Here is a 14,190-nt window from a genome sequence, read left to right as displayed (position 1 = left end):
AAAATAAGGAGTCATCTGTCCCAGCACAGTGAGTGCAAAGGCCACGAGGAAGGGTACAGTGAAAACCAGCACCACTGCAGGATGGAAACCAAGCAGGCAAGAAGGAGCAGGCTGTGGAGCCTGTGGTGCTTCACCTGGAGCTGATGAGTGGCAGCACAGCAGGTCCAGCCCCACTCTGAGCCTTGCCATGGCTGCTGCTGTGTGCAGGGCAGCTCTGGGAACAGCACAATACAAATTAGCTGTGCTCTTCTCCCAGCAGCTCAGGGGCAAGTTGGGCAGCCAAACAAAGTTTCAAATGTAGGCTGAAAAGCAGATTTTGTTTAGGGAGGTATTACCTGTACTCCCTAAAACTCATTTCTCCTTCTCAGACTTTAAATTTACTGGATTTTGAGTGCTTCCTGTAAGTCTTTGTAATGTACTTTAATGGGAGAAAATTATTTCCTTGCTTTCTTAGATTCTTCAGGAATTAAATGTCCTACAAGACCTGCTTTTTTTTTTTCTTTTTCTCCCTGGACAATGTGTGCTACCTTTATTATCTTACAGCAAATTTGTTAAAAAGACATTATTAAAAGAAACACCACTGGAATGGTAAAAAGCCGGGAAAAAGAAACAAAATCATTCCTGTAAGACAAACTACAATCTTTTAGGAATCAATTTTTTCTACCTTGAAATTCAGTTTCTCAGTTTGCTGCAGCACTTTGCCCTGCCAAAACCTGACATTCCCTGGAAGCCCAGCTACCTGTGTCTGCTTAGCTGCAGGTGGCAACACCTCCACAAGTGCTGGCCCCACAGGCATTTTACTTTGAGAAGAGCTAATGAGCATCACCTCTGATCCATCCTTTTCTCTAGGATCTAGAGATCCTATAAAGAGCTAGTGATGGGCACACTCCAGAAAAATCACCGTATGGGATTGCCCCTCATTAATGGAGCAGGTTCCATTTATGTAGAATATGAATGAAAATAGATTCAGGCTCCTTGGAAGGATGAAATGAATTTTTTGTTTGTTATTCCCTCCCTCAGTCCCTAACAGAGCTAGTTCAGCTTGTATAAATTTAAAAAATGCATAATCCAGTGGTGCAGCAGCAGTTCAGTTCAGGGATCAGCCCTGATGTACTTTGAAATTAGTTCTATAGAAAGTTTGATTGGTGCAGAGCAGCACAGAGAAGCAGTTAAAAAGCTGAGGATACAAGATTATTAGAACAGGAATGAAGGAGAGGGGAATCCAAATCTGATTTTTCACTTAGGGCCTCAGTGATCCTCCCACCAAAGTGAAAACCATTGTTGCATAGGATTCCAATAATCGTTGTGGAAATAGGAAAAAGATGAAAGCAGAGTGAATGTAAATGAATGTTATTAGGTTTACATGTCTCAAAAAAAGCAGAAGAGTGAACATAAGGGTAAACAGTCACACACCAAACCACAGAAGCACTGATGAATTCCTGTGGAAGGGGATGTGGATTTTAACCTGAGAAAAATCTACAGCCTTTTTGAGAAACACTGCTACAAATTAAAGATGCCTTTTTTTTCCTAGAAATGAAAAATCTCCCTTTGCTCCATTGCAAGTTCATCAGTTCTGCAATAGAGTTGATAAAATCTGAGGAAAATGTATCAGTGTTTCTTTGTGTCTCAAACAGCAATGTTCACAAGCCTCTCAAATCCAGTTATTCCTAAAACAATGCCTTGTGCTTCTTCCAAACATGGTATAACCAGAAAAGACTCTGCATTTAGTGTTTTTAAAACAGCCCATAGAAAATACATATCACTGAAAGCCCTCAGATGCTTATCTTAGTCTGCAAAAGCTCAACATGGGAATTTCATTATTTACTTCCTTCATTCCTTATCTTCTTTTTCTTAATCCACTCTCTCTTTCATCGGAATATCATTTTTTTGTGGAGTACCTGCAGAGAATGAGAAATATTTTGCACTTTAGTGATCCAGCCATTGCTCCTCTTCAGAGGCAGGTTTTGTTAACAGAAACCCACAGCTTCTCCCAGCTGCCCTGTACACTGCTGAGCAGCCTCTCCTTTGCCTGTGGAAGTTTGGTTTGGGGATGAGTTGTTCAGTGTTTTATTCCTTTCTTGTTAGGAACAGTGTTGATTGTGCTGAGATAATTACTGCATTCAGTACCTCTCCTTCAGCAGTGATGGATGCAGACCTGGCCCCCCAAGCCCTGAGGTGTCATGGGGAGGCAGAGGAAGGATGTTTCTGGGTATTTCTGCCTCCCTGTGTGACCAGCCTGTTTCTGGAGCACCCAGAAGAGATTTCAGAGTGAGTTTTAGCATGATTCCCCAGGTTTCTAAAGGATTATGGCACTCCTACAAAAAGTGACAAGGCTAGCTGAGATCCCTCTGAGGGCAAGGCAGTGCTCCATGGCCCTGGAGGGAGATCAATTAGTACAAACTAAGTGATTAGTTAGTGCAAACCCAGAACCAGAGCAGAACCACAGAGGAGCAGTGCTGGGCATGGCCTGTGCTGGATATCACTGCTGCTACTTAGTACCTGACCAACTGAAGCCACATAATTGCCTGAATGAGTTCTCAAACCATGAATTCTGCTTTTAAGCAGTTCAAAGCAAACAACCTGGTGTAGCCTTTAATGGCAGTAAACCTTTGAAAGTTTTCAAACACAGGTAACCAGCTGTTAAATCAGAAATGGCAGGCACACTTTCTTTCACACACTAACCATTCCTCAGGGCTTCCTAAAAGATGGACTAATATATTTGTTCACTTTCCCCATGACCACAGGCTCATATTCCTGGGATGTGTAGATGTCTCAAAGTTGGAATGCTCTCACATCAAGAGATTTGGCTTGTTTAGCTCTGTTGAAGGTCACCACTCCAGCATAAGGACAAAGTAGAAAAGCAGGAGAGATCCTGTAAGTAGCAGCTATTCATATGGAAGGTGTCTCAGACTGAGAAGTTATTTTTGGCCAAAGAAACAAAGTTCAATACAGCACTTACATTCTAAGTGCCCTATATTATATCAAGCTTTCATGATTTCTGAGTAGTTTCATGGGTAAAAAGATCAGGCTTCATTTCTTTCTCTCCTGCCAATGCATTGTTGAGCTCCAGTACTGCAAACACATCCTAGACTTTACAACCCCAAGCAGTCTCAAAAGAATGGTTTCTGAAACTATTCTCTTTTGCTCAGCATACACCAGCTGCACTTGGTCAGGTCAGACAAGGCTTGCCTTCCTACAAATGCTAAGTGTCTGTGTCAGCCAGGCTTCTCTCTGGGACTAAATCACATTTCCATGTCCCACCCTGGTGCACTGGCTCAGTTCATGTGCACACCACAGTCCTCAGTGTGTTCATCACTGAGGGGCACTGAGCTCAGGATACTCCACCTCTCATTCCAGCAGCAAGTTGTTTCCCTGTAAATAAGTAAATACCAGAGCACATAAATGGTCTGTTAAGGAGGAAGGAAAGAAAGATTAAAATTCAGATCAACTTGAAAGAGTTTTGGATGAAAATATTGTCAGATCAATAAGGTTTTGGGATTTGTATCTTGTTTAAAAAAAGTTGATTCATACATGAATGTTTAAGGAAGTGTTAAATCTCTCCAAAGGAAGGTCTGTCAACTCAAACAGTTAACTTAATTTAACCAGAACCTTCTTCTTCATGCCCCAGGTCAGTTATTTGCATAGATCTGATTTCTTTATTTACATAGATTTGTATTCTTACAGCTCCTTCAGATTCTGTGTTATCTCAATTATATACATTATATAAATAAAAACCCCTGGAGTTTATCTGTTTCTTGTCTGGCTTTATTTAACCAGCAATTTAGGGATGGCTCAGTATTAAGATATAATCAAGCTAACAGCTCCCGCTCATGCAAATAGTTCCTAATCTCTGGAGAAGAACTTGCTGACATGAAATCTGCATTTCTGTGTTTATATATTTAGTCTTCATAGGGAAAATCTTTTGCAGTGAAGCAGATGGTAGGAGATACTGTGAAATTTGCCATTGAACAAAGTGCATGAACATTTTATCATCAAAACTTTGCAGAGAAAATAGCATTTAATAGGGTAGAAAGTTTTATAAAAAAAAACCCAACATCAGGGGTAGAGGCTGACAAACAAGACAGAACAATTTTTCCCTTGTCTTTGGCAATAAATTTTTTGTGGGTTTTTTGACTGCTGAAGGCACAACATAATTTGTTTTCTAGTAACTCGATAAAAACCCCCAAACATACTGGGAAGAGTTCAAATAACAACAAAAAAAAAAAAAAAAAAAAAGGCAAACCTAATTTGTTTTCAGAGCAAAAATCCATCCACACTTTTCTAAATCAGTGCAACCCTATGTGTTAGGCTGTCCTTCCTTGGGAGAGCAGCTCTCAGTGCTTGGGACAGCTCTGAGGGTGCAGTGTGCTCTCTCTCATCTGTTCCTGGGGTTTGCTCTAGGAGGTGCTTGGTAAATGCCCCACATGGACCCTGGTACAGGCAGCATCAAAGCCCTGTTGTAGAGCTGGCTGTGACTAATCAGAGCAAACTGCAGGATGGACATAATAGGCTCCCCTTGGCTTGTCCTACCTCATAACTGTCTGCCATCTCTCATCCCCATCAAAGCTGCTGTGACTGAGCCTCTTACCCTGGCACAAATAGAGAATAATCCAGGCGAGAGCTGTCACAGGCCTGGATGGCTGCAGCCAGCTCTCTGCAGGACAGCAAAGGGCAGATTTACCAGGCACTGATTCATGGGTTTTCTTTTCTTACAATTAGTTCACCACCCTAAAGAGGGAGATAAGAAGCTGATGATGTTGGATGTCCTTTTTGTCCCCAAATTAGTGCTTCATCTGCACCCCCAGCTTGCACTCGGAGCTGAAAAAAGCTGGGATTTTGTGCAGAAGGTACAATATCCACCCCTCCTAAATGGAGGGCAAAACTGAACCATGAATTATCACGGGAAGAAAAGCTAAACATCAGTCTTTTACTGACATGATATAGAACCTGAATTTGATATGCTTAATCTGTTCTTTAATAGGAATATTTGATCAGTTTTGTGTCACACCTCTATGTTGCATTCCATCAGCCTTAATAACCAGAGCTGGACCTTAAGAAGCCCAAGCAGGCCCATTCTCACTGTTCTTTGGTGTATAGAACAGTGCACCAAAAGACATCGATCTTCTGAACCTCCCCCCCTGCTGCCAGGGGGTTTGAGAGATGGGAAAAGAGGCTGAAGAGGGAAAGGGCACAGTTTAGCGCCAGGGAAGTGATGAGTCAGGGTCCTACCAATGAAGGAGGATGTAGGAAAAGGAGAAATGGCATAAATGAATCTTAGTCAGCATTTCTGGAGTTCTCAGATTACTTCACAAATCCTACTTAATTAAGCCTCCTAGCCCAGCAGTGAGGTACTTATTAGAACTATGTGAATACCTCATTTTGCTCTGGTGACTTAACAGAAAAATTAGCAGTAATTTTCAGAAAAATGAACTGACCCAAAACACAATCCATTCCTTCAGACTAACCTAAACAATTTTTTGTTTATTTACATGAAAAAAATCTTAGTGTCCAGTACTTGCAATAAAAGAAAACAAGGCAGAGATTTAAAAGAAGAGGAAGATAAGTGTTATCATTATAGTGTAAGAGTTCTATTGTCAGTACATCACAAGGGTTCCAGATTGCTACAGTTTTGTACCTCCTCAATGTTTCTTGTAGGCAGCTCCTCTAGGCACTGACTCCTCCTCACAGCAACCAACTCCAGTTCTCCTCAACCAACCAATCCACTCTTTTATAACACTCTTCTTATTGGCTACAGCTGTGGCCTGTTAAAATCAGGCCTGCTCCTAATCTTTAATAATTAACCCAGCTGGAACTCTTTAGGGGGTAAGATTACTCCCTATAATACCTTTATTTACTTATATTCTATCCTCCTACAGATAAGTTTTCTAACTAGATGTGGTTACAGCATTTCAGCAGACATGGGCATGTTGCTGCTCAACATGGTAACCTGTAATCCACACTGAGAGAGTTCACAAACATGGATTAAATCAGAAAGATATTGACAGTAATGGAGAATGGGTGAAAAGGCATGTTGTCTTTCTATAAGTTCATTAAAAAGCTACATTTTATCAGCCCTTTAAAGGAAACCAACAATAGAAGTTTCTCTAACTCCCTTTTCATGGTGTTTCCAGCAGCACCACTAATTAATTTGCACAGAAGGTCTGGTGTACCTCGATTCCTTGTGGTGGGAGATTCATGCAGGCAAAGAAGGAAGAGAATGGGAAGCTCCCATCTGTTGGACATGTCAGGATCAGCCAATGCAAGAGTGCTCAGCAGGGTGAAACCAGCTGGGAGTTGTGCTGATTCTGCTGGTGACAATCCTGCAGGATCCGAGCAGCATCTCCAAGTCTCCTCCTACCTGGGATTGAATCCTTTCTCCTGTGCAGCAGCCTCTGATCTGCAGAGAAATGTGAATTTTACAATTCTGCACCCCTCCTCGTAGATATGGCCCAGAACACAGGCTTGGAAAAACACAACTGAAACCCCTTAGTGTTAGTGATAAAAGCTTCTTACCCCACTGAAAGTCAGAAGACATGCCAAAAAGTTGCAACATAACATAATTCATGGGTAGCAAAACATTTCAACATTAATGCAAAATGTTCTGGCATGCCAGAACAATTAGAGCAGCTCAGCTGCTGAAGGTGGACTGGCAGAGCAGACTCCTCTCGGGTGGTGCTCATGCTGTTAAACAAAAGCACTGTTATATGAAGAGATGACATGAGATATTAAGTTTGACCCTATATTTGTCATTGCACTTTAAAATGATTAGAGGACCAACAAGAAACATTTATAAAAAGTAGTTATATATTGTGCAAGCTTAATAATTCACAGTGAACCATTAAATTTACAAAGCTACTTTAAACAGCATCAAGGAACCATTCCTGAAATACAAGAGAATAAGAATTGCATGTAGAAAAAGCAGTATTATGATATTAGAGTAAATGATGAGGGTTTAAGGGTATTTTTTAGTTGTATTTTAATATTCTTAGCTGTGTTATTATTAGTGTAAAACTTGCATGAAAATATAATATTTTTAAACACAGCATGAAAGAGGTGCTGGGGGAGTGAAGAAACAGAATGTTGATGCTGGTCTGAACATCCCATTTAACTTTGCGACTTTCAGTAGCTCTTTCAGAAATAAGAAGATTTTATTACTGGTCAAAATACTCTGTGTGTGGGTATGTGTGTGTGAGTAGTCATAAATTCCCAGTGTGTGATGCAAAATTTCTTCATTTGAAATTGCCAAAGCAGAATGCTTCAATGGATGTGTGAGAACTCCACTTTAAGCCAGAAAGAACACAGCATTTTACATTGTCATTTTATCCATGTTCAATTTTGAAACCAGCCTTCTTGTTCCCCTCAATGTACACACAGCGCTTTATTCACACTGAGAAATGAACCTCACACAGCACATGTGGGACTGCTGGGCTCACTGGCCAGGTATGAACTGCTGAGAGATGGGAAAAGAGGCTGAGGAGGGAAAGGGCACAGTGGCACACGCTATTGGCATTTTCTTTTACAAGACCCATATCCTCACATTCCAGTTAAGCAGAGCAGGAGCTCGCTGCTCTGAGGTTTGGCCTCAGCAGGTAATTTTGCACCGTGACACAGGGTGTTTGCTGTGTGTGCTGAGTGCAGGAGTGACAGGGGTAGAATGGTCAGGATGGACAGAGACCAGAGATTTCTGCAGCCAGGTTGTGGAACTTGGGGTTTATTGCAAAGGGCCTGGGTACAGGGCCCTGCTGGGAGCTGCCAGCCACAGCTCAGAGCAGGCCCCAGAGAGGGGGAGAGAATGGGAGAGAGAGGGAAGGCAAGAGTGTGGTAAAGAGGATGAGAGAGTAAAAGAGATAAAGAGTAAAAGAGGATAAGACAGCAATGTTCCCGTTACAATACAATAAATCTTCTGTGTTGAATATTCTAATTCTCACTAACCAATCTAAAACAAGATACAAATCCTATAGCATTTACATACAGCCTATAAGAATCACTACATTACCATACTGTGTTACATTTTAAACCCTAAAAACTCCTCTTTAGACCCCTTCAGCCAAGCTGTAGGGTCTGCTCTGACCCTGGGACCTGTCTGCAAGCAGAGGGTATTGTTCCATCAAAAGGGGATTACCTTTAGCCGGCCATACTATTGTTTTTTCGTTGTTCAGTAACTGAGGTATTTCAAAACTTGCTTTCATTTCAATCTCGCTTAAAGTTTCCATATTCTCAAAATCTTTTGCCAGGCAATCATATTCATACAGCTTTCCTGTTTCACCTTCCCCAGCAGCTGAGGCTGCCCTGTGAGCCCTGCAGAGGTGGCAGAGGTGCCAGGCTGGCTGTGAGCTGTGCTGCCAGAGCTGCGCTCACTGCTCTCCGCATTCAGGGCACGTGCCTGTGTTATGCCTCCCTCCTGCCAGGGCACTTTGGTTTCCGTGAGTAAAGCAGCACATTCAGCTATCAAAGGGAAAGGGTGAAGGCAGAGAAAAGGCCAGGAAGTTCCCATGTTTAATGAAGCTTTCATTCAGTACATACAGCTTCTCACGTAAACCCAGAATGTGCAGAGATCCCATGGAATTCAGACCAGGCAGCGTGTGGGCCAAATCCTTGAACAGGAAAGTAAGCAAAGAGTGTAAAAGGCTTATTTAGTTATCAAATTCAGCCCTTGTTATTTTGGGCAATCCTGTTCTCTAATCCATTTCATAAAATGGTGTACAATTCATGACAATTTTGTTGTAAAAAAGAGAATGGGGGTAAAATAACCTGTTCTAATTTTCTGCATGACCTTAGCACTTGGCATGAAGGATGAAAAAGAGGATGATGAACACCATTCTTCTTTCCTCCACCATAAAGTTGCATGAAGCTAGATGTAATTGCTCATCAGTGCAGACATCTAAAAGCATGAAGGATAATGATGGTCACTATGAAATAGTGAATTACTTATCTTGGTTCTTCATTTCTCCCATATGTTGGCTAGAAGAATATAAGAGACATCTATCTTCTGAACTTCACTGTGCTTTGAAATGTGTAAGAATCTTTGGTTCCATAAAATTGAAATGCCAGTGTTCTGTATTTTTCCTTAAATCCAAGTTGAGCAAGCAGAAGTTTTTCCCCTTTGCAATATAAGAGTTAGTGAGAACTCAGAGTCATGATATTATTGCATGCTGTGTGTTCTCTGAGGATAAAGCTGTGAGATGGTACCCAGAGTACAGAAATTGTAATTCTGGTATTATTCATTCTGTGCTGGATCGTGGAGCAGAAGCTCCTGCCACGAGTGGGTGATCTCATTCAGAGTGAGGGTGCTGAGGGCCAGTGCTGTGCTTCTTGCTGTCTCATCATGGCACTGAAAATGAGCTGGTTCCCATGCCTGGGGCTGGGTAGAGCCATGGAATAGCCCATGTCCAGGACAAGGACACAGCACATTGGCAGAAGAGACACAGGCAGAGGCAGAATTGCAGCTCTGTGTGTGTGCCAGTGCAGGCAGGCAGGTGAGAGGCAGCATCACAGCTCCGGTATCTGACAGGGCTGCCAGAACGAGGAGCCTGTGCTGATCTGCCTCATCCAGCTGGCACAGGAGCCACTGTTTCCATGACTTCATTGTCATGGGTGGGCACTGAGGGGGAGGAGAGGATGCTCAATGTGCCTGTCCAGGCTGCAGCAAGCGCTCTGTGCTGCACACACACATCTACAGCTACTCTCACCCTCAGCAGAGGCTCACTATGACACCCACTCCCCCTAACTTTTAATTCCTGAAACTAGGTTCTACACAGGATTTGAGCAGCCCACACAAGGTTTTGCTGGTCCCCTTCTTAAGGAGCATTTTGCTCATACTGAATATATATTTAGGAAAGTTATTGACCCTGTTATTACTAATGTAAAACACTTTCCAAACCCAATTTGGTCTTTATAAATATTCAACAGGAGATTTGCTTATGATTGATAGTTTTACTTTTACATATGACATATGTAGGTGTTTTTACTTTATGTTTTATAACAGCACAAACAGAGCACTGCATATACTGCATGTTCTGTGTGAGTATGTAAGTAGTGCAGCAAGCTCTGAGCAAGAGCCAAAAGCCATGCAGAGGTGAGACGTGACGTACATTTATCAGAACCAGGAGAGAAAAAGCAAATTTCAGCAGTTGGACAAACTGTACTTGCCTAGAATGTGAGCTTTTCTATCCCACACTGTCATAGTTCCTTAATAACCTGCTGCAATGAGAGCTGATAATGAGGCACATTATGGTTAAATTAGCTCTGCTGAACAAATGAAAATGTGGAATTGCTATGAAATCCAAAGAATAAATTCAGGTGTGCATTTTGGCAGTTGACACCCCTTGGACTGTGAGTGGGTACTTGATCATCAGATCTGGGAAGCAGGCTGGCCTCGTGCCACTGCTCAGAACTGCAGTGCCTGGGCAAGAGTGTGATTAAAACAAGGCCATCACAGAACCTCAGAAAATTAGTGTGCCAGGGTGTTTCATCCTATAGCCTGAAGGCTTAGATTAACAACCTGTGTCAAAGTGACAGACTTTGGATCTTCAAAGGCTGTGGAATCCTCCCCATAGGAGGCTCCAGAGCTCCACTGTTTTTATCAGTCTGATGAAATCAACCTGCTTAGACTGTGGGTGAGATTGAATTTATATCCAGAAATGAACTGATTCGATCTGTAACATTTAAAATGAATAATGAAAGTATCTTGGTTGAACAGAAAAGCAGTGGGTTTTGTTTCTCAAAAATGCTGATCATTAGCTTCATCCTTCTCTGAGGTGTGCCAGCTTTGTGACAAGAGATCCACAAGAATGCCTAATTACTTGCAGATGATTTTGTGGCTGTTGTTTCAAGCATATGTCAATGAAATACAAGGTCTGTTTTATAATACCAAGGCACTAATCCTACTCTCTTTGCTAATTAAATGGAATTATACAAGCCAAAAAGTAAGCAATATTTGGCTGCTGTAAGAAAGTTTTCCTTTTACCTACATAGAAAGTCCCATATTCTTATTACACAGGACCCATATTCTACTTTCCTTTCAGCTACAGTATTGGACTGACTTCTGTTGTAAAACTGTTCTCTGCCTGTGTGAGGAGTGCTTTCCCAGGCTGGTGGAAAGTCTCACCTCTGGTTACTGACCCAATATCTTGGACATTCTGGGTGAAGTAAAACCAAAGGAAATTAAGTAAATTGATGGAAGGGCTTAACATGCTGTCCTTTGACAAGCTTTGTCCATGCTGTTATGAATTCCTGCTAAAGAATTCTTGAAGGAGGCATCAGTTCATTGTAGGAGTATGTGCAGTCACCACAAAGGTCAGTAATTGCTTTGTTGAGGCTTGACAGGGAAGAGGGTCCAACCTGTAGGGGGATAGAATATAAGAAAATAAAGATAGTGTAGAAAGTAATCTTACCCCTAAGGAGTTGCAGCTGGGCCAATTATCAAGGATTAGGAGCAGGCCTGACTTTAACAGGCCACAGCTGTACCCAATGAGAAGAAGATGCTATAAAAGAGTGGGGTGGCTGGGTGAGAAGGGACCTGGAGTCAGTGGCTGCTTTGTGAAGAAGAAAGAGTCAGTGCTCTGAGGAGGTGTCCATGAGAAGCACCAAGAAGGTATGGAACTTTTGTGATGAGGAGATAACAGTAGGGAACCTCTGTGATAAGATGACAATATCAATCCTTGACTTGAACCTTTGCAAAACACTGCCAGGGGAAATCAGTGCAAATCAGTGGGTGGTGATGGTGTGTGATGAGAGACACCCATGCTCAGAGGGGGGGAGGTAGAGATCTCCCTTTTTACAGGATCATGTAAAACCCCAGCCCAGTTTGTTTGCTCCCACACACTCTATGTACATGCCCAGCATTCCTGACCTGAATCCCCTCTGTGGCTGTGCTCAGGGCTGTGAGCAAGCTGGGAACAGCTACAAGCCATGAGAAAGTGTAGCATGAGTGTTCCTGATGTCCAGATGTTCCTTCCCCAGGCTGAAGCATTAGGGAATGGGTGAGCTGTACATAAGTTATAATAAGATTTCTCAATTTTAGATTTGACAGCTCGCAGTGTTTATTTCTCTCTTATATTCGCTTGTAGCATTTAAACTAAGCAGTGTTTTCAGGTAATTGAGACACTTGGGAAAACTGGTATTAACAAAATCTATTTTTCTGTGTAAAGTGTTTGGCAGAAAATGACAAGCTTTCAAGTGTTTTTTCCTTTTTAAAATGCTTTTGGCTGTTATTAGTGAGGGTTAAAAAACCCACCAGTCTGACCAGTTGGTAGTTCAACCAGCACATAAGAACTATGGCTGTGTTAGCCTCTGCCCCTGGGGACAGCTGCAGAGCCTTGGTGACAATATCACAGGAGTTTTGGCAAGTAAAAATAAAGGAGAAGGCAAAAATTGTAAAAAAGGCTTCTGCCAAAGATAAGCTTGAAGCTACTTTAGGTGCTGTGCAGGAGCTGCTCCTGAGTAGCTGACAGGAGGGACATGGAATCACTGAGTCTATGCTGTGGCTCTGCTGTCAGTCAGGGGACAATCCAGCAGAGTTTCACTCCCATCTCTTCTCCAGCTAAGTGCAATCTGACAATTTTCTATGCTGTTTAGGAAGTGTTTCTGTTGGGATGGACCAAAGAAAACTGAAAGGATAAATTGTTTGGGAATAAACAGATCCTCTAAGTGAAGGGAGGGTGTGTGCCTGGAGGACTGAAAAGGATCTGGAGGAATTCTAGCAGAGCTGACCAGATTCCAGCCTGGCTTCTGCCACATTTCCCTACAGAGCCTGTGTTATTTCCCAGTGATCTGGATTCCAAACAAAAAGGCATTTGTGCCTTTTAGCACTGCCCTCCCCACACTGCGTGCCCTGCTCCACTGGGGAGGTCACAGTGCTAATTTAGCTGAATCTCATCTCCAGCCTGGGGGTGGAGGCTGTTCCCCACAGGGCTTCATAGCAGATGGAGTAGATCTCAGGGGATAGGAAGTGTCAGAGAGAGAGAGGGAGATGTAGGGGAAAGTCTGTATTTAGCTTCCATGTCTATTTAGAGCTGCACCAGAGCTCAAAGGCTGAACTTTGTGTAGACGATTATTTTGTTCTGTTTGTCTGAATGTGTTCATTTGGTGGGAGGCTGCTGTCTCAGGGGTTCCTCAGGTTAAGGGTGTCTGCAGTGGCAGCTTCTACATCCAGGAGAGTGTCCTTCCTACAGGGTGCTGTTCTGGGTGAAAGCCTCCATTCTTACTGAAATTAGGCTAAGGAAGAAGGAATTGCAGTTCAAAATAAGAAAACCCAAACAAAACTCCAAAATTACCCAGAGGGAGCCAGGTTCCCTGCTGTTCCTGGTGTGTCCCTGGACTGTCCCTTGGAAGACCAAACATGGAGATGTCCCAATGATGAGAAAGCAAAGCCCAAACCTTTCTTTTTAAGTTCCTGAATGGCTTTCTTGTTCCCTGAGCTACCTTCAATTCTGCCTCTCATCCTGCAAGTGCTCTCATACTGCACAGAGCAGCTGTGGGACTCACCAGCCACTGCTCTACTTCCATGGCTTAGAAGTCTTGTCCAATGGAGGCTTTCTAAGGGAAGCCACATTAAAAAAAAAGAAAAACCACAACTCATGTCCTTACCTTTTTTTGATATCTATAAGATTCAGTAGAATTTGGGAACCCAGCGTGACATCAACCCCTGTCTGTTAAAAGTGATTTTCAAGTCTTTGATCTTTTCCAGCTGAGCACATATATTGCTTTCTTGATGTTCCATTCTGCCCTTCCCTTAAGGAGCAGCACTTATTGATGGCCCATCAGATACTGGTAGAGGAACCTTTTCACCCATCTTAGACATTTCATTGTGTATTTTAACAACTGGATGCATTTTTTAGCATTGTGAGATATTTCATTAATATAAGCAAAATAGAAGCATCAGCTGCCATTTACTGAAGGCACTTTGTGGCATGGTTTATGAATCTCTCATGGATCTGACTTAAAATGTAGCAGGAATTAGGTGAAGCAGTCCAGCTTCTTTCAAGGACTCCTTCATGGTACTCCTTGATTATATATTCATTTTTTTGCTCAGCATTATCAAACATTTCTAAGACACCTGAAAGCATGAGTCAGTGTTGACTCAGTTTAGCAAGATGAATGGAATAAAAACTGTGTCTAGTGGGTTAACCCACCCAGTAGACAGCTCAGCCCCACACAGCTGCTCACTCATTCCCCTCCTTCAGCCTGGTG

The sequence above is a fragment of the Melospiza melodia genome, chromosome 16 (assembly GCF_035770615.1).
Source record: "Melospiza melodia melodia isolate bMelMel2 chromosome 16, bMelMel2.pri, whole genome shotgun sequence".
Classification (NCBI taxonomy): domain Eukaryota; kingdom Metazoa; phylum Chordata; class Aves; order Passeriformes; family Passerellidae; genus Melospiza; species Melospiza melodia.
Note: the sequence above shows the minus strand (reverse complement) of the source record.